This window comes from Sus scrofa, chromosome 13, assembly GCF_000003025.6.
Source record: "Sus scrofa isolate TJ Tabasco breed Duroc chromosome 13, Sscrofa11.1, whole genome shotgun sequence".
Lineage (NCBI taxonomy): Eukaryota > Metazoa > Chordata > Mammalia > Artiodactyla > Suidae > Sus > Sus scrofa.
This window is the reverse complement of record NC_010455.5, coordinates 112912078-112933655: the sequence shown is the minus strand read 5'-3', so window position 1 is coordinate 112933655 and position 21578 is coordinate 112912078. Positions and strand designations below refer to the sequence as shown.

Sequence of the window (21578 nt, the reverse complement as noted above, 5' to 3'; positions counted from 1 at the left end):
TTCAATTGTTTCAACAAATTAGTTAAGAGTTTCACAAAATAAGGTGATCATGAAAGAGGTGAATCAGTTTTCCCATTCAATATTTTTTAATACTCACATTTCCTACTAGGTTTGGGGTATTTTATATAAGGCTATTCCTATAATTGTAAGCATGCAGTGGGAGTTTATAATCTAAATGAAAAGGAAAAAGACTAATATGTGAAGCAGTAGCCATATGTAACCCATACCATCGATGCTCTTAGGAAAAGCTAGTGAGGAGAGGTAATCTTCCCTGCAGAGAAAATATGAAACACTAGGTTAAAATAAGCTCTCATGTGTGCATTTAGATCTGTATACTTCAAAGATTGGTAAACTTTTTTTCTGTCAAGGTCCAGATTATTTACAAATATTTTTGACTTTGCTAGATGTATGTTCTCTGTGGCAACTATTCAGGTTTGCTGTTGCAATGTGGAGCAACCATAGACAATATGTAAACAAATTTGCATGGCTGTGTATATTCCAATAAAACTTTACTCATGAAAACAGCTGGAGGGCCAAATGGGGTCTGGGGAACATAACTTGACAATCCCCTGTCTAGTTCATTCCTGAGAAGTTGTACATTAAATTTTCAATATGAAATAAAGCAAGAAAGGGACTGAGGCCAGGTGGAATTTTTGTAGCTACACCCTGAAATCTCAGAATATCAAAAGAACTTATATTTGAATATAACTTCAATAAAATAAGATGGATGTTTTTACTGACCTTTGTCCTACATTATCCATGCAAATTCCTCCTTCCATTAGGACGGATGCTTTAGAACCTATCAACTAGATAAAAACTCTTCCTAAGCTTCTTTTCATTGAATTTCTTTGGCAACTCAGAAAGATAAATTTGACATAACAGTTCATACATCAATTTTTGACAATTTAAAGCTTAATAACATTTTTAAATAAAAATCTATCACTCAGAAGTGCCCCCAATTCTCTGCATTTCCTAGAAACCCAAATGTTTCACTACATTATAAGTAGAACAGAACAAAATTATTAAAGAAATAAAATTAACCTGAAGCATCCTGATAACTTCCTCTTTTCACTCTTTCCTCCATTATGAAATACATCACGACACATTCAAAATTCTGAACAGAAAATACTAATTGTAATACGGCTCTTAATTTCAATGATAAAACACTAATAAAAATTTCAGTTACAAAATGCAATTGCTAAACACTAGATGGCTATGGGAAAATTTGACATACTAAAAGTTACTTCCTGAATATTGTTTCTGTTTAGATGAGTTATGAAAAGTGACAATGATTATAATCACAAATAATAGCTAATAGGAGTTCCCATCGTGGTTAGCATTCGTGAGGATGCAGGTTCGATCCCTGGCCTCATTCAGTGGGTTAGGGATCCAGCATTGCCGTGGCTGTGATGTAGGCCAGGGGCTGTACCTCTCCTTCGACCCCTAACCTGGGAACCTCCAAATGCCGCAGGTGTGACCCTAAAAAAAAAAGACAAATAATACCTAATAATTTTTTTTTTTTTGGTCTTTTTAGCTATTTCTTGGGCTGCTCCCGCAGCATATGGAGGTTCCCAGGCTAGGGGTTGAATCGGAGCTGCAGCCACCGGCCTACGCCAGAGCCACAGCAACGTGGGATCCAAGCCGCGTCTGCAACCTACACCACAGCTCACGGCAACGCCAGATCGTTAACCCACTGAGCAAGGGCAGGGATCGAACCCACAACCTCATGGTTCCTAGTCGGATTCGTTAACCACTGCACCATGACGGGAACTCCGCTAATAAATATTATCATATGCCAGGCAATTATGTCAAGTGCTATACATTTATTAAATTATTTAATAGTCAAAGCAATTCTATGTAATAATGTGGGTACAACTATTATTCTTATTATACAATGATAAAGAAGCTGTGCCATAGAGATTATATTGCTTGTCCAAAGTCACAAGGCTACTAAATAGGAAGACTAGAATTTGAAAGCATGTATTCCAGGTTCCCAATGCTAATGAGGTCAAGGCCATGATTCAGTGTCTGCGAAGAAATGCTATTCTCCTGGCATAGGCAATATGCCCTACACTCTGTCTGGGAAACGTCACCACTGGCAAAGAGGATGATGAACTAAGAGCTGGAGGTAAATGCAGAGAAGTACAAGCCAAAAGGGATAGAAATTGAAAGAGAGCATCCAAAGGTCAAATATTCAACAAATGCTACAGGTAATCCTCCTTACAGTCATGGCAGATACACATATTTAGGCTGTGGAATCAGATCAGCCTGTTTAAATCTCAGCTCCATTACTTACTGGATAGTTTTTTGATTACTTGCTTAAAATTTATGGAACTCAGAATCCTCTTACATAAAATGAGGATAACCATTGGGACTGCTTTTCAGGGATGTTATGAGGATGAGATCAGCTCACAAGAGCCTGATCCATAGTGGGTGCCCCCCAAACGGTAGTTGCTAGTATCATTCAGGGGGGTTGTTTTAATTATATAAATGACCAATAGTATCTTCAAAGATGCCAGACAAATTCTCTAGAAGACTGACTTTTTCATTTCATCTAAAGACATTACATATTTACAACTATTATGACATTAATTCAACTCACAGAGTTTCCTACCTTGTCTGTGCCTACAGTATGATTTGACAATTCCTTAAGTCCCCAGCAAATCTTATAGGGCCCAGGCAGCCCAAACACCCCCTCCCACCACCATCTGCTTATTTCCAGTTCAAAGGCACTTCATCCATTTTTCCCAATGCACCATCAAAATATTGTCATTTCATCACTCTCTATATGTTCCCTTGATACACTAAAAATAGTAAAGAATTATATTACTAGATGTCATCTGATGTAGTCATCATTAAATGAGGAGGTAGTGACAATCATATTTTAATATAGTTAAATCATACTCCAGTAAAATTTTTAGCATATGATGTTATTAATCATGTAATATTGGGAACAATCATAAAGAAGCAGATCACATTTCAAGGAGCTTTTGTTAATTCAAAAGAAGGGAAAAAAAGAGATGGAAAGACAGATATAAACCAAGAAAGGGAAGAAACAGAGACCAACCGTATTCATAGAAAAAAAATCTTTTATAATTTTCTCATAAGAGAATTGTCTGAATAGACAATTTTTTCCCAAAGATATACAAATGACCAAAGGCACATGAAAAGATAATCAACATCACTAATCATCAGGCAAATACAAATCAAAATTACTTCACGCCTGTTAAACAGAAAATCATGGACATGGAGAACAGACTTGTGGTTGCCAAGGGGGAGGGAGAGGGAGTGGGATGGACTGGGAATCTGGGGTTAATAGATGCAAACTATTGCCTTTGGAATGGATAAGCAATGAGATCCTGCTATATAGCATATACCTAGTCACTTATGACAGAGCATGATAATGTAAGAAAAAGAATGTATACATGTATGTGTGACTGGGTCACCTTGCTGTACAGTAGAAACTTGACAGAACACTGTAAACCAGCCATAATGGAAAAAATAAAAATCATTATTAAAAAAAAAAAAAAGAAAAAACAAGTGTTGGTGAGGATACAGTGAAAGGGGAACAAACACTTATGCTCTGTTGCTGGGAATATAAATTGGTGCACCATGGAAGACAGAAAAGAAGTTAGGCAATTAAAAAAAAAAAAAGAACTACTGTGTGACCCAGCAATTACACCTTTGGATATTTGTGCAAAGAAAACAAAAAACACTAATTTCAATAGATGCATGCACTCTCATGTTCACTACAGTACCATTTACAGCAGCCAAGGCAGGGACCATCAATAGATGAAGAGATATTAAAGATTGCTCCCCCCCACACACAAAATGGAACATTTTTCAGCCAAAAAAGAAAGATCTTGCCATTTGCTATAGCATGGAAGGACCTAAAGGGTATTACACAAAGTGAAATAAGTCAGAGAGAGAAAAACAAATACCACACGATCTCACTTATAGGTGGAATCAAAAAACAAAAATGAACAAACAAAACCCTGATTTCATGGATATGGATATAGAGAACAGGTTGGTGATTGCCTGAGGCAGGCATGGGGGGACAGGTGAAGATGAGTAACAGGTTAAAAGGCACAAATATCCAGTTATAAAATGAACATGTCATGGAGAATGGATACACTGCATGATAACTATGGTAAATAATACTGTATTGCATATTTGAAAGTAGGTAGGAGAGTGGACCTTAAAAGATCTCACAAGAAAAAATAAAGTTTTTTAGAAGAGAAGATGTAACTATGTATTATGAATGGATATTTACTCGACTTATGGTGGTGATCATTTTGCAATACATACAAATATCAAATCATTAAATTATACACAGGAAACTAATATTATATCAATTATACCTCAAAAGAAAAGAGATAGAATAAAGTACCTATTGGATTTATTCTACTCCGTTCACTAATTTTAAAAGTAGGAAAAAGCAAGATAATATTATAGAATCATATGATTATGGTTGCTAAAATAGTAAGATACATAATTAGGTTGTTAAATTTAAGCACAAGTTGGTAATGACCAGGCAATGTAAGAGTAGTAAAGCCATAAATAAGGAAAAAGACATTTTCCCACAGATGAGATAAATAGGCTGTGTGAAGCCTCAGGTGGGGTTAAAGTTAATGTGATTAGTTCCCAGCAGGCAGCAAATCCCATGAGATAGAATTTATCTTTCATCTGTTTTCAATTTATCCAGCTAGTACAAAGCAGTTATTTTTCTTGTCACTCCATTGTTGTCATCCTTTTAGGTTCTGTTTTCAAACTTAAACCACCTATTACATCTTTGTTATAGGAAAGCTTAAACAAGGCACATTTGTATAAGAGATTCAGACAAAAATTTCAGAATACTCCATTAGTAACTATCACTGATCTTTGCTTTTATAGATTTTATGTGAATTAAGCTGAAATTATACTGAAGTAACAGAATATTAGTTTTGACTATAAAAATTGTATTAAATATAACCAGAATTTATGTATGTGAATAATGCTTTTTCTCCTTGGGAGGCTCTACATTGATTTCAATGGTACTGCCATTGTTTAAGCATTTTTAATAAAATAAATGGGAGTTTAAATATCAGTCTCACCATATAACAAGGTTATGTTACAGAATCAGGTCCATTGGCATGATGAGCAGCAAGCCACATGCCGAAATGTCCGGGTTTGCAGCAGAGAAAAGGTTTATTCACAAAGCTGCCAAGCAAGAAGAGGAGAGAACAGATTTCAAATCCATGTACCCGGAAAGGGAGGGGCACAAGGTATTTATAGGATAAAGCCAACACATGGGGTGTACGAGGAAAAGTGATTGGAGATAGGGAAAAGGTGAGGTAATTACTGTTCGGGTGGAGTGGAGTTTTCAGGCCTCTGATGTCAAAAGATCACTGAGCAGACACTGGTACATACCCTGCTGGAGGATCCATGGTCCTAACTAGTCTTAAGCAGCTTTAGCTCAAACTAGTTAGAGCTGACTCCAAGTTTCTAGAAAGCAACTCATGCAAACACATCATTGTTTAGGCTCTGTCATATCTGGAGGACATGCAAGTCTTTTGTAGCAAAAATTAAATCCAGCTTGATGAGTGAAGGCAGGTTACAGGTGTAATGGATTTAACTGATGATTACCCTCTGTCATCTCTAAGTCCTGGTTAGTGTTATGTGAAATAGTCCATTCAACCACTGGCTGTATTAATACAAGAACAAAGTAGAGGACACTGTACACTGTGGGACACATAGAATGCCACTGTATGTGGCATTTCTTTGAAAAGGATATTGAAAACAAGAGGGTGAGAGAGGGCAATGAAAGAAAGACAGGAAGGACCAAAAATAACCAAACACACACAAAAAATCAGAAACAAAAAATACCATTCATATCTTCACTCATTTCAACAACTTTGGCAAAGGGCTAACCTTTACCTTAATGGTGAGGCTTTGGAATGATCTCATGTTTCAAAAACTTTTTAAAAAATTACTTCCGGAGTTACCGTCGTGGCGCAGTGGTTAACGAATCCGACTAGGAACCATGAGGTTGCAGGTTCAGTCCCTGGCCTTGCTCAGTGGGTTAACAATCCAGCGATGCTGTGAGCTGTGGTGTAGGTTGCAGACGTGGCTCGGATCCCGCGTTGCTGTGGCTCTGGTGTAGGCCGGTGGCTACAGCTGCAATTGGACCCCTAGCCTGGGAACCTCCATATGCCACGGGAGCAGCCCAAGAAATAGCAAAAAGACAAAAAAAGACAAAAAAAAAAAAATTCCTTTCTTTGAAAAATGATATCCCCATGTTTAAAAATAAAAGATCTTTATACTGAGATCACTCTCCAAAAGTTGGTTTGAGATGGGATTATTTCTTTCAATAAAACTCTCTTTGTTTGATGTGCATCTCTCATAGAGCGAGGTGTGTAAGTATGAGTGAGAGAGAGACAGAGGCGGAGAGATAGAAAAAATAAAAAGATAACTTGCTGACTCAAATAAATTAGGATATATCTTTGTAAAGTCAGAACTTTTACTACTCTGGATAATTCAAATCACTGAGCCTTTGTCTTGAAAAAAAAAGAGACTACAAAGAGTCTTATCAGGGAAGAGCTGCTACTTCTGCTTCCATATGAAGCTGACCAGGCTTCAGGTCTTTGAAAGGGCAACTGGGACAACTATGTGCTCAGAACAATTAGAGTAGATCTGAGCTTTCTTTTTCTCCTATCCTCCCTTTCACACATAAATTTCCTGCAGAATTAGTAAGGGGAAGAGGCCCAGACTGGAGGACCACATTTATAAAGGCCCATAATCAAGAGAAAACATAAATGTTGAAGGAATTACATCTGACTATAGCAGTAAATATGAAGAAGAATGGCAAGAGATAAATTTACACCTGTTACAAAAGACCAGATAATAAAGGGCCTTGCAGGTCATGTTAAGATGATTAGGTCTTATTCTCAGGTTAATGTAGAATTCTTGAAAGATCTGAAGCAGGGCTCTAATTTATGTTATGGATAGGTCATTCCTCTGTCTCAGGTGTGAAGAATGGATTTGGAAAGACTAGAAGCAAAGAAACCAGTTAGGAAACAGTGTCATTCATCAGATGAAAGATGATGGTGGATTCAACTAAAGTAGTTGAGATGGATGTGGAGATGGATGGCAACTAGTGGAGATGAATGTCAAGTGAATAGAAATGAAAGCTATTAAGAAGGTAGAATTAAATATACTTGTTAATTAACTGGCTCGAGGAAATAAGGACAATATAACACACTAGGTGGAAACATAAAAAAGGAAACAGACTTGGAGATATTGAAGAGAGAGAGAAATGGTCTCAAAACAGCCTTTTTGTCATCAACATTGTAAACGTTGGGCCTGGTTTATATATAGATAGGTTTCAAAAGTTGGTAATCAAAAATGTCTTTAAAAATCATTTTGCATTAAAAAAAACTATCCTTAAAACATTACTAGAAAGGTCTTATTTTTAAAGACAATTTTTTTTTTTTTTGGTCTTTTAGCCTTTTCTAGGGCCACTCCTATGGCATATGGAGGTTCCCAGGCCAGGGGTCTAATCAGAGCTGTAGCTGCCAGCCTACACCAGAGCCACAGCAACATGGGATCCGAGTTGCATCTGTGACCTACACCACAGCTCATGGCAACGCCGGATCCTTAACCCACTGAGTGAAGCCAGGGATTGAACCCACAACCTCATGGTTCCTAGTCGGATTGGTTAACCACAGAGACACGAAGGGAACTCCTAAAGACAAAATTTTAAATGAGACCCTAAAGCAATTTGTTCATCAGTAGTTGATATTTCAAATAGTATTAGTCCATACAGTTTTTAAAAAATGTTATTTGCTAAACTTCAAAAATCAGGAATACCCAGACTTTTACCTTCTCTATACAACTGAACATTTTGGCAACCCTGAGCCATCACACCCACATTGTAAAAATTGGGAGAAGTTAGTTAGCGACCACGGTTCTAAAAAAGCACATATTCTCCAGGTTTCTAGAGTCCCAACACTCCCTACTTTCTCATGTATTAATTAGCAGAGGTCATCTTTACACTTCATCTATTTTACTTACATGGCCTCTAAGGCATTTTAGTTTGAGTAATTTTTAAAAATAATATTCTGGTTTCAGGAGGAAATTGGTGAGTGACAAAAGCATACTAGAAAGTTTTGAAAGAAACTGTACAAGAACATGAGCAGGTTAATTGAATAATAATCCATTGTACTGTCAGCTAAGGCGTAATCACAAGGTATTTATTTAGCTTGGTGCTGTATCACGTGGTGTCAATTTGGGCCTGCAACTAAAACAAATGTCTTCTTGTAAAAAAATTAAAAGTTTTTATAAGTTTAACTTGAATTTAAAACTTCTAAAAACCAATCAAAACCAAATACATTACTCATTAGCTAAACATCTCATCTACATTTTCTTCAGGTATAATTTTTTTTAATGGATTAAGATCAAAATATAAGAGTTCCCGTCGTGGCTCAGTGGTTAACCAATCCGACTAGGAACCATGAGGTTGCAGTTTCAGTCTCTGGCCTCGCTCAGTGGGTTAAGGATCCAGTGTTTCTGTGAGCTGTGGTGTAGGTCGAAGACGTGGCTCGGATCGTGCATTGCTGTGGCTCTGGCGTAGGCTGGCGGCTACAGCTCCAATTAGACCCTAGCCTGGGAACCTCCAGATGCCTCAGGAGTGGCCCTAGAAAAGGCAAAAAGACCAAAGGAAAAAAAAGATAAAGATATAATATTCGGGCTAAAAGCAGAAACATTTGCCATGTTATAGTACCATACCAGAAAAACATGCTAATATATATATCAATAGTATTTTCAATTACATGTAACAAGCAAATATAATTCTAAGAATTTCAAAAGAAACTGCTAAAATAATTGTTCTTGAAGTACTGCAATTAAAGATGAAAGTATATAATGCTTTCTTTTGGCAAAAGAATGTTTCACTGGCACAGACAAGCAAGCCCTCATGTAAAATGTAATAATAAGTAGATGATATGTAAATAGCAACAATCCCTACCCCCAAAAAAACTCTATAAATCCAAGTCTTAGCATATGAAATTTTGTTCATTTTATCTAATAATAATATAGAAATTAAAATTAAACATAACCTTCAGGTTAAAAAAAAACTTCACATTTCAATCTACACTGAAAGCATTTGAAAGCATATGTATTTTACTACAGGAAAATCACATTCATTTAAAAATTAATTTTAGGAGTTCCTGTCATGGCATAGCGGAAATGAATCCGACTAGGAACCATGAGGTTGTGGGTTCGACCCCTGGCCTCGTTCAGTGAGTTAAGGAACCTGCACTGCGGTTAGCTGTGGTGTAGGTCACAGACACGACTCGGATCTGGCATTGCTATGGCTCTGGCTTAGGCCAGCGGCTACAGCTCTGATTAGACCCCTAGCCTGGGAACCTCCATATGCCACTGGTGTGGTCCTAAAAGGACAAAAAGACAAAATAAATAAATAAAAATTGATTTTATAAGTAACTACAGCAAAGGAGCTTTTCAAAATTTAATTCATTTTTTAAATTAAAAAAAGTATATTGATATACAATGTGCTAGTTTCTAGTGTACAGCACAGTGATTCAGTTATACATATATAAAACAATATATATATTATTTTTCATATTCTTTTCCATTAAGGTTTATTACAGGATATTGAATACAGTTCCCTGTGCTATACAGTAGGACCTTGTTGTTTATCTTTTTTACATATGATAGTTTGTATCTATTAATCCCAAACTCCTAATTTATCCCTTGCACACAGCCTTTCCCTTTTGATGAACATAAATTTGTTTTTAAAGCCTGTGAGTTTGTTTCTGTTTTGTAAATAAGTTTGTAAATAAGTTCATTTGTGTCATCTTTAAGATTCCACATATAGATGATATCATATAGTATTTGTCTTTCTCTTTCTGACTTAACTTCACTTAGTATTATAATCTCTAGGTACATCCATGTTGCTTCAAGTGACATTTCATTCTTTCTTACGGCTGAGTAGTACTCCCTTGTATATATGTTCCACTTCTTCTTTATCCATTCATGTTTTTTCTTATGGCTGAGTAGTATTCCTTTGTATATATGTCCTACTTCTTCTTTATCCATTCTTGTCATTGGACATTTAGGTTGTTTCACTGTTTTGGCTATGGTAAATAGTGCTACTATGAACATTGAGGTGCATGCATCTTTTCGAATTACAGTTTTGTCCAGATAAAAGCCCAAGAGTGGAATTACTGGATCATATGGGAACTAGTTTTTCATGGAACCTCCATACTGCTTTACACAGTGGCTTCACCAATTCACATTCCCACCAAAAGTGTATGAAGGTTCCCATTTCTCTACACACTCTCCACATTTATTATTTGTAGACTTTTTAATGATGGCTACTCTGGTACCTCCTTGTGGTTTTGATTCACATTTATTTTTTAATAACCTAAGGAATAATTTAGAGTTGAAATAATATTGTTAAATATTAGACTTTCAAATTAATTTACTTTTTCTCAAATTTCATAAGGAAATTGCTATTCTATGGATGTATAACAACATTATAGAGATGATTTAAGCTTGAATTTTTGTCCCATTAATCATTAAAACTTAAATTTCATAATTTTCTCCTAACTTTTACAAGAGAAAAATCCAACTTTCATAGAGTGAAAAATTTATAGAAATACAGCAAAACTAAGACTGTATATCATAGGGGTTGTTCCAAAACTATACATAGCTGTGGTTTTAAGCAAAGGCAATATAAAAAATAAACAACTTTTATTATATAACAGTATATATATATCAATTTTTATCATCTTTGTTCAATGAATAATTTCATACGAAGACTTTCAAATTAATTCAATTTAATTCTACTAAGGTAAATATTCAATAAGGTTGTTTTCTTAGGGCAACTATGAGAAATGAGTTGTTAGTTCCAATCAATTTATAAAGGTCCAATGGCTCTCTCAAAAACAACTCTTGATGGAGGTCCCATTGTGGCTCAGCAGTAACAAACCAGACTAGTATCTATGAGGATGGAGGTTCAATCCCTAGCCCTTCTCAGTGGGTTAAGGATTCAGCGTTGCCTTGAGCTGTGGTGTAGGTCTTAGATGCAGCTCAATCCCATGTTGCTGTGGCTATGGCATAGGCCAACAGCAGCAGCTCTAATTCGACCCCTAGCCTGTGAACTTCCATATGCCCCAGGTGTAGCCCTATAAAGCAAAAATAATAATAATAATAAACCCCAAAACTTCTTGGTTAAAAAGTAGGATTATCAGTTAGAACTGAACTGTCTACAAACAAAAAGGGAGCTACTGTGTACTGACATCCAAATAGTAATTTCCTTTCTCTCAAGGAAAAAAATAATAGTGTCTCCCAGTAGGTAGTGTTCCCTTTCATGTATATAGCGGTACGTCAAAAAGGTAGATGCATAACTAATATCTGAATACAGACTACATTTAAAATATTTAATGACATTAACAATAAGATTGCCATAAAAGACTGACATGAAGAAGCAATGTCAATATTTTAGAGGCACTTGCCCCTGGATTGTAATATTTACAGCTCCACTAAGAGAAACCAAATGGAGACAGTATAGAAAGCATAAACACTAACATGTATTTTTGTTTGCCAGTGTTGTAGATTAGTATGAAAATTAATAATAAATATTCTATGGCACTTGGCTTAAGCTGTCATTTTTATCTCTATTCACTTTAAGCTACATCTTTTGCTGTCTTCTCCTGCTCTACAACTTCTCATCTCTTTTCTCTTTTGCCCATGCTTAATGTCTATTGTTATCTAAGACTAGTTTTAGAATTTAACTAAAAAGACATCATCTTGAAATAATTTCTAGGCATAATCTTGGAATAATTTCAAACTGTCTCAGACCACTTGAAACCATCACTTGCCAATTTGGCTTCCCAAACATAATTTCATCACTAAATACAATTCTATCCAATTTAAACTCTGCTCCACTGCCTTTAAGGTTTTCCTCCAATTGTCATTTCTCTGATTCCAAGCAATTCCTTGTCCAAAAGGTTTCTCTACTTTGGCCAAACAATTATTTGTCCTGTAAAACTGCATCTCTATTATATTTATCAATAAAATATCTGATAGAAAAGCTGCCCCTTCAAAGGAGTATAGCCTGCCAGAGAGACAAAAAAAATCTTTGTAAAATACGCTAAGTACTGATTATAATGCAAACATACTAAGGGCTCTTATGTAATTAACTAAGTACTTACTATTTGCCCAACTCTGTGCAAAAGATTTTAGATGCACCGTTTTACTTTATCCACGAGTTAGGTTAATTTTGTTCTTATTTTTTTGTCCCCATTTTAAAGATGAGAAAAATGAAACTTTCTCAAAAATATATAACCAGTATACAGTAGAACAGATTTTGAAGCAGTATCTAAGAACCTACATTTTTAATACTTACATGTTATAAAATAAAAATGAGTTTGAACCCAACAGAAAACAACACCCTTCACTTTTACTGTGTTCATGTAATCTTCTATGCCTTAGAGAATTATTTTCTTCCCCATCTGATAAGCTTTTTCTGAAATGTTGTTTTCCTTATTTGGAATTCACCTCATGATGCCATCTTGATTAATACTGCTTCATTCTGTTTGCTCCCTTAGAGTCATTGCTTTTTTTCTGAAATCTATTTAGAGTATTAAATTTGAATTAATTTGTAAACACTCTTTATAAATAATGTCACGGGTGAATATTCTATGGCCTCAACTAGACAGTAATATCTTTAGAAGCACTAACTTCCAAACACTAGGTACACTAGTTTCATGGTACCTAGTGTAATCATTTATAAATGATTATGTACAATTATTTGGGGGAACAAAAATCAATAAAAGAGTAGTATTACTGAGTAAAAAGTAGTACTATAATTTTCCAAATCAAATTTATTTATCCTTTCCAGCAGTTGATAATAATACATGTGATCAAAGAAAAATATAAGAACATTTATACAAAATTTTGAAGGAACAATAAGCAACAGCATGGAAGCAAACATACTCTCTTATGAAAAAATAGCCCCAAATTTGAAATTGACCTAATGATATGTAGATAATTTTATCTATTCATGCATACAATTCATTTTAATTTCTCTAAAAAGAGTATTTAAAAACTATTTAGTAACTAATTGATTCTATAAACAGTCATATGAGTAAAAATGTAGATAATCCTCAATTAAATATCTGCATGAAGGTCCATTCTAGGAGTTAGGTGGCTCCTGGTGTGCTCTACCTAATAAATAAAATTACTTTAAATATGCATGCAAACATGAATTGAAAGAAAGCTGAAATGGGGAGTTCCCGTTGTGGTGCCGTGGAAACAAATCTGAGTAGTATCCTTGAGGTTGTGGGCTCCCTCCCTGGCCTCCCTCAGTGTGTCAAGGATCCAGCATTGCCATGAGCTGTGGTGTAGGTTGCAGACATGGCTTGAATCCCATGTTGCTGTGGCAAAGGCCGGCAGCTGCAGCTCTGATTTGACCCCTACACTGAGAACTTCCATATGCCATGGGTTCAGCCCTAAAAAACAAACAAACAAAACACAAACTAAAAAAATAAAGCTGAAATGGCTGCATTAGACTCAAAAAAGAAGATCTGAGAGGAATGAATAATACCAGGATAAAAATGATATTTACATAGGGATAAATTCATCAATATAACACTCCTAAAGGGTTTATGCATTTAATAAAAGATCCTTAAAAACATGAAACAAAAACTGGCAGAATTTAAGGAGAACTAGAAAAAAATACACATTTACAACAGGAGAACTCAACATGCCTTTCTCAATAACCGACAGAACAAGTACAGAAAAATGTCAATAAGTATGTAGAAGACTTGAGTGGTACTATCAATTGACTTGATCTAATTAACATTTGGAGAACATCCCACATTTTTCTGGGTTATAAAACAAATCTCAATAAATTTAAAATACTGAATCATACATAGTATGTTTTCTCACCACAATGGAATTAAATAAGAAATCAATACAGAAATATACCTGGAAAATCACAAATATTATAAAGCATCATTTTTCCTAATAACACATGAGTTAAAGAGAAGCAATCATAACAGATTAAGAAAGATGAAAAGAAAATGAAAATACCCTATATCACAATTTATGAATGCAACTAAAACAGTTCTTAGGATGAAAATTACAGCTTGTATTAGAAAAGAAGGAAGCTCTTATATCATCTTCCTTAAGCTTCCACTTTAAAGGACTAAAAGAAAAAGAAAACGAAAAGGAGGAAAATAAGCCAAAAGACAAAAGAAAGAGAAGGAAGGAATAATAAAGATAAAAGTAAATATCTATAAAAGATAAGATGTACAAACAATAGAAAAAATCAATAAAACCAAAAGCAATGTCTTTGAAAGAATAAAATTGATAAATCTCCAGGCAAAATATCAAAGAAAATGGGAAATAACACAAATTACCAACACCAGGAATAAAAAGGAGGACATCACTCAGACTATACACAAAGAAAAAGCATAAGAAAGGGATATTAGGAATGATTTTATGCCAATAAATAACTTGGATGAAACAAAAAATTCCTTGAAAGATGTGATTAAACATGAAATAACCCAAATAGCCCTTATCAAAGTTAGAAATTAAACTCAAGTTTAACACCTTTCCAAAAGAAAATTTCAAGCCAATACCTCATCACTGGGAATTCTATCAAACACTTAAGTGAAAAGTATTATCAGGGAGTTCCCATTGTGGCTCAGCAGAAACAAACCCAACTAGTATCCCTGAGGATGTGGATTCGACCCCTGGCTTGCTCAGTGGGTTAAGGATCTGGCGTTGACACAAGCTGCAGTGTAGGTTGCAGGAATGGCTCAGATCCAGTGTGGCTGTGGTGTAGGCTGGCAGCTGCAGCTCCGATTTGACCCCTGGCCTGGGAACTTCCATAGGCTGCAGGTGTGGCCCTAAAAAGCAAAAAAAAAAAAAAAAAAAAAAAAAAAGAGAGAGAAAAAAAAAGTAATCCCAATTCTACATAAACTCTTTCAGAAAAATTGAAAGTAAGGGAACATTTTACAACTCACATAATAAGGTAAATATCATCTTGATCGAAAACCAAACAAGGACATTAAAATAAAGGAAAATTATAGATCAATATCTCTTATGATCTCTTAGATACGAAAATAAATCCCCAACAAACTTTTAGCAATTTGTATTCCCTAACATATAAATATATATAATATATAAATTATACATAAACACATAAACAAATACTTAAAGTGCTATATATAAAAGGCATATAAATCATGGCCAAGTAGATGCAAGATGAATTTAACATTCAAAAATGAATTGTGTGATTCCCCATATTAACATACTAAAAAAAGAAAAGAAAAAAATACGATCATCTCAATAGATGCCAAAAACATTTCACAAAATTCAACAGCTATTCACAATAAATGTTTAAGCTAATTGGAAATATAATGGACCTCTTCTATTTAACACAGGGTGTCTGTTATGGTCTGAATTGTGTCCCCCCAAAATTCAAATGTTGAAACCCTAACTCTCAATGTAACTGTACTGGAGACAAGATCTTTAAGGAGATAATTAAGATTAAGTGAAAGCACGTGAATGAAGCCCTAAACCTACAGGACAAGTTTATTTACAGAAAAAGGAGATAGAAAGTTCTCCCTTCTTTTTCTCTCTCACTCCTCCCTCAGAGAGAGATCATCTGAGGACACAGTAATGCAGCCATCAGTAAGTCAGAAAGAGAGCCCTCACCAGACACCAACCCTGACAGTACCTTAATTTTGGACTCCTGGATTCCAGAACTATGCAAAAATGGAATTCTGTTGTTTAAGCCACCCCATTTGTGATAGTTGGTTATGGCAGCCCAAGCAAACGAACACCACATCTCTGTAAAATCTACAGCTAACATAATTCCTATATGGTGAAATATTGACTACTTTCCCTTTTATATCAGGAAAAAAAGAAGGATGTTTTATTTTACAGCATATACTCACTATCGTACTGGATATCTAAGCTAGTAAAATAAGGCAAAAGCAAGCAATAAAAGGCACAGAGTTTGGAAAGAAAGAAAAACTTTTTTATGAGAAAAAAATTCTATGCAAAAAATCCTAAGGAATCTGTAGAAAGAAATGAGGACTAATAAATGAGTTTAAGTACGCAGGATAAAACTGATATACAAAAACCAACTGTATTTATATACTAGCCACAAAAATAGAAAAATTTAAAAAATTTTAAGAGTGCTATTTCAAATAACATGAAAATGTGAAATACTTAGATTTAATTTTTAAATTTTTAAACTTGTACCCTGTCAACTATCAAACTTTACTGAAACTAGTTAAAGAAGATTTAAATAAATAAATAAATCTACCATGTTCATCAATACTATTACAATGTCAACTGGCCCAAATTTTCCCCTCCGGATTTATTTAATAAAATCAATATTAAAATATCACGAGGGTGGTTTTTTTTGTAGAAGTTGGGAAACTGCTTTCATAAGTTATGTTGAAATGCAAAGGAATTAGCCATTAAGAAACTATGAGGAGCTCCCATCGTGGCACAGCAGAAACAAATCCGACTAGGAACCATGAGGTTGTGGGTTCAATCCCTGGCCTTGCTCAGTGGGTTAGGGATCCAGTGTTGCCGTGAGCTGTGGTGTAGGTCGCAGATGCAGCGTGGTTCTGGTGTTGCTGTGGCTGTAGGATAGGCTCCAATTGGACCCCTAGCCTGGGAACCTCCATATGCCACGGGTGCGACCCTAAAAAGACAAAAGACAAAAAAAAAAAAAAAAAAAAAGAAAAGAAAAGAAAGAAAATATGAAATACCATTACTTACCCAATATAATGGCTAAAATTAAAGAGACTGTCAGCAACAAGAGTTGTGAAACATGTAAAATAACTTGATTTCTCATATATTGCTGGTGGGAATGTAAATTAGTACAAACACTTAAGAAAACCACCTGGTAATTTCTTAGGAAGTTTCTTATAAAGTTACATGTGCACTTATCATTCAACCCAGTATTTCTACTTTTAATTATTTACCCTAAAGAAATATAAATATGTATCCACATATACACCTGCATGAGAATATTCATGACAGGCAAATATTCAGCCATATTCACAATGTCCAGATATCCAAACATGGATAAACAAATTGTGGTACATCCAGATAACTCAGCAGTATTACTCAGCACAAATTACTTGAACAGGAAAAACTTGGATGAATCTAATGGGCATTATGCTGGAGTGAAGAAAAAAAAAACATATAAAAGTCTATCTACTGTATTATTTCATTTATATGAACTTCTAGAAAAATCAAAAAAGTAATTTAGAAAGCAAGATCAACTGTTGCCAGAGGACAGCAGAAGAGTAAGAGGATCGATTCCAAAGGCACAATGGAGGTGTAGCATCACAAGGGTGAGGAAAATATTCTCTAAGTTAAATGTAACAGTGGCTATATAATTTTACTGATGTGTATATTAAACAATATCTGTATTTAGTGTACTTCAATAAAACATTTTTAAAAATTAAGAAATTTCACATTAGAAACTATGTATGCTGATGGATGTTTTGGTGATCATTTCACGATATATACAAATATCAAATGATTATGTTGTACATCTGAAACTAATATTCTATATCCATAATGTCTCTAAAAAAAGAAGAAACTACTTAAAAATATGTAAAAAAATAATTAGAAAAAAGCAACCGCTATTTCAACAAAGATATAAGGAAGATAAGAATAAAATCCCCATTACCTAGTTCCCAGCTCTTCAGTGATATCCCCTGAGAGCACATTACAGAATGTCTAAACTTCCTCAGAATACAGTTTAAAAGTATCTATGGTGATAACTGAGACATTTCAAATCAATCAATCAGAATACCACTTATTAAGTGGTATTCTGTCAACTTCATGGCTATTTGGAAATAAAATAAATTAGACTCTTGCCTCAAATCGTGCCTAAGAATCAAGTGCTCAAGGATTAAATATTAAACATGAAAAGATCACAGAAGAAAAATTTACATAATTAATCATACAGCTGTGTAGGGAAAGCTTCTATAAGCATGGTTCTCAGCCAGAAACCATAAGGGAAGTATTAACACATACTGTGGAAAGTATAAATAAAATTTACAAAACAGAAAAGAATAAAACATAGTTGAAGACAAAAAAATATAAAGAATTATTATTAAATAACAATAGGAAAAAGAGAACTAATAGGAAAAAAAAGGCACAACATGAATAAGAAATTCCCAAAAAAGAGTACAATGGCTACTAAATATTTGAAAATACAGTTGACCCTTGAAAGATGGAGGCACTAGAGGTGCTAACCCTACCTGTGGTCAAAAATTTATATATAACTTCAGAGCCAATCTTCTGTAGCCATGATTCCATATCTCTGGATGCAACCAACCCCAGGTGGTGTAGTACATATTTAGTAAAAAAAAAAATCCACGTATAAATGGACCTGCATAGTTCAAACTCATGTAGTTCATGGGCCAATGGTATATTCTACATCACTAATAAAAAAATTAAAAATTAAAAAGCATGCTAAGATATCAAGGTTCACCTACCTAATTAAGGACTGGCCTTGAAAGTTTTCTAAAAGTTTAGGTGTGAGCTACAGGTGGTCATAATAGTCAATGTTTGCACAAAATTGAATCAATTTTTTTAATGTATCAGAGTAAAATTCTAGGGAAACATTGGATCTGGAGGATTTCTTTTCTAAGTGAATGCCACTTAAGGATCCTCTGTTCCACTTACCTCTAACATTTTATGTCACAGCATTATATCTCCAACAGAATATAACACAGCCTTTCATTTTCTTTTCTTTGAAAACTATTTTCTACCAGGTCTTAAGAAAATAAAATGTAATTGTGATTTGCATCTCATTTGAGAACAATAGATAACTTTGAGTATTAAACCTTCTCCGGCATTTTCTTGATCTTCACTAACCATGACCAAGGTAGAATGGTCTCATCTGCAAATTACTAAAAATAATCAGCTCTGAAAAGTGACCTTGGATGAAGCAATGTTAAATTGGCCAGGAAATTTTTTTTTAGGCATCACTGTTATTAACTTGCAATTTTTTCATTTCACTCTGCCACTGATGCTTGGCAGGTTATAATTTTTCATTTTCGCACTTGGATGAAACTCAGTGAAGTAGAGATTATGGAGATAGTAGTGGAGAATTTTTACAAAGGGATTTCCCCCATCACTCCATAATATTAGGTTATAAAATGGATCTCTATTTGAGACAACTTATCTGCTGAGGGTACATAATCAGACTTTAAGATAACAGTAATTGCTTGCATCATTTTTAAAGTTTTTTTTAAGGGGCTACTTTCTGTATACAGAGTTGATGTTATGACCAATTTATATAGTTCGAAATATTTCCATTAGTAGAGATGATTTGGGCTGATTCTCCTTTTAACAACTCATGCCTTCATGAGACAGTTTGATGAGGTTTAAAGAAAATGTCTGTGAAAACAGAAAACATTTCCTTTTTAAATGAATGAAAAATTCTTTAAATTCTATAGGACTGTGTGTCACAATTTTTAAAAGTTTCACCCTCATGATTTCACATAATCCCATAATAACCTTTTTTTCCGACCTACTTCTGTATTGCCCTTTCCCCTTCCCCCCTCTCCACAGACACCTCTAGTTTATTCTCTATATCTAGAAAATATTTCTTTATACAGAGATGTCCAGTGACATAGATTGGAAATAGACTTCCACTACTACTAGTGAATGAAGAGCTAGTCTTATGCAGGTGGCAACTATTTTTGTCGCATCTTTACTCCTTCTTTATCTCCTTAAGACCAGTCCCAATGCCAGTAGTATAATGAGATTACTTATATCCATACCTTAATCTCTATATAAAATTCACAATGGACCCTAATAGACCTAAATTTTTAAAACTTAAAACCTCTAGAATAATACATAGAACAAACCTTTGTGAGCTTCATGTAAACAAAGATTTCTTAGCATGATGTTGAAAAAGTATAATCCATAAAAGAGCAAAATAACAAATTGGATTTCATAAAATTAAAAACTTCTACTATTCAAAAGACATTGTTAGAGGAAATGAAAATGCATGCCACAGATTAGGAAAATATATTGGAAAGTTGCATATTTGATAGAGAATTTGTATCTAGATGTATAAAAAGCCCTTGAATCTTAATAACCTAAAGAACTTTCAAAACTCAAAAAGACCAATTAAAAAACTTGACAAAAGACTTGAACAAACATACCATCAAAGAATATACGTATTGGCAATAAGTGAAAAAAAGATGCTCAACATCATTAGTCATTAGGGAAATGCACATTAAGACCACAAAGATATACTACTATACTCCTATAGTATACTATGGATTAAAAAAAATGTTTTTTGCTTATTTTTAGGGCTGTAATCACAGCATGTAGAGGATCCCAGGCTAGTGGTTGAATTGGAGCTATAGCTGCCGGCCTACACCACAGCCACAACAATGCCAGACCGCAGCCAAGTCTAGACCTACACCACAGCTCACAGCAATACCGGATTCTTAACCCACCAAGCGAGGCCAGGGATCAAACCTGCAACCTCATGGTTCCTAGTTTGATTTGTTTCTGCTGCTCAACAATGGAAACTCCAGAATGGATAAAATTTAAAAGCCTGACCTCAAAAAGTGTTAGTACAAATACTGTAACTCTGAAAATCTCATGTACTGCTGACTGGAATATAAATGATACTACCACTTTAGAAAACAGTTTGGCAATTTCTTAAAATGGTAAACATGTACCTATTATACAATACAACCCAGCCATTCCACTCTGAGATATTTCCCCAAGAGAAATAAAATCACAGATCCATATATAGTCTTACAGGTGAATGTTCATAACCACTTTATTTGTAAGAGCTAAAAACTGAAAAATCCCAAATGTTTATCCAAGGGGACCAGATAAAGAAATTGTAGCATATCCATTCAACTGAATGCCTCTCAACAAAAAGGGGAAAAAACTATTAATACAATATGATGGATCTCAAAACTATGCTTAAAGAAGCAAATAAATTAGTACATATTCCATGATCCATTCACATAAAACTATAGAAAATGAAAACTAATATATAATCACAAAGCAGATGAGTGTTCGCCTGTGAACTGGGGGCAGGGCCTGGACAGTAGAGAGAGATTATAAAGAGGCAGGAGGAAATTTGGAGGCATAATGGATGTGTTCACTATGCTGTGGTGATGGTTTCATGAATGTATACATAGGTCAAAATCTTATAAACTGTACAATTTAAATATATGCACTTTACATCAGTTACATCTCAATGAAATTGTCAAGAATGAAAAAGAAAAGACATAAGGCTTCTAAAATATTAGGCCTCACTGATTTACACTTGAAATATTTAACATGTTTAATTTTGAAAACATTTGTTTATTTCATTCCAAAGATACGTCTTGTCAGGCTCATCGTTCAGTTTTTTGGTATTAAATACTCTAACACTGAAAAATGCTAGAATTAAATATGTTGTTACATACTTTAGTCAAAGTCCTCTAATTTTCAAAATTATCGCAATAAACAAGGAATGGAATTATCATTTATTCACTTAAATATTTATT

At 34.5% G+C, this 21578-nt stretch overlaps 1 protein-coding gene across 6 annotated transcripts in view; it reads right to left on the bottom strand.

Moving 5' to 3' along the window:
- Positions 1–21578, bottom strand: part of NAALADL2 (N-acetylated alpha-linked acidic dipeptidase like 2) — a 1365504-nt gene that overhangs the window by 1281959 nt on the left and 61967 nt on the right. The window contains exon 1 of one of the 6 annotated variants that reach the window (XM_021071191.1): positions 5094–5983. The exons of the other annotated variants lie outside the window; for them this stretch is intronic. The gene's annotated coding sequence lies outside the window, so the exon portion shown is untranslated. Of the gene's footprint in view, positions 1–5093; positions 5984–21578 lie in introns of those variants that run through there. 6 annotated transcript variants of the gene reach the window in all.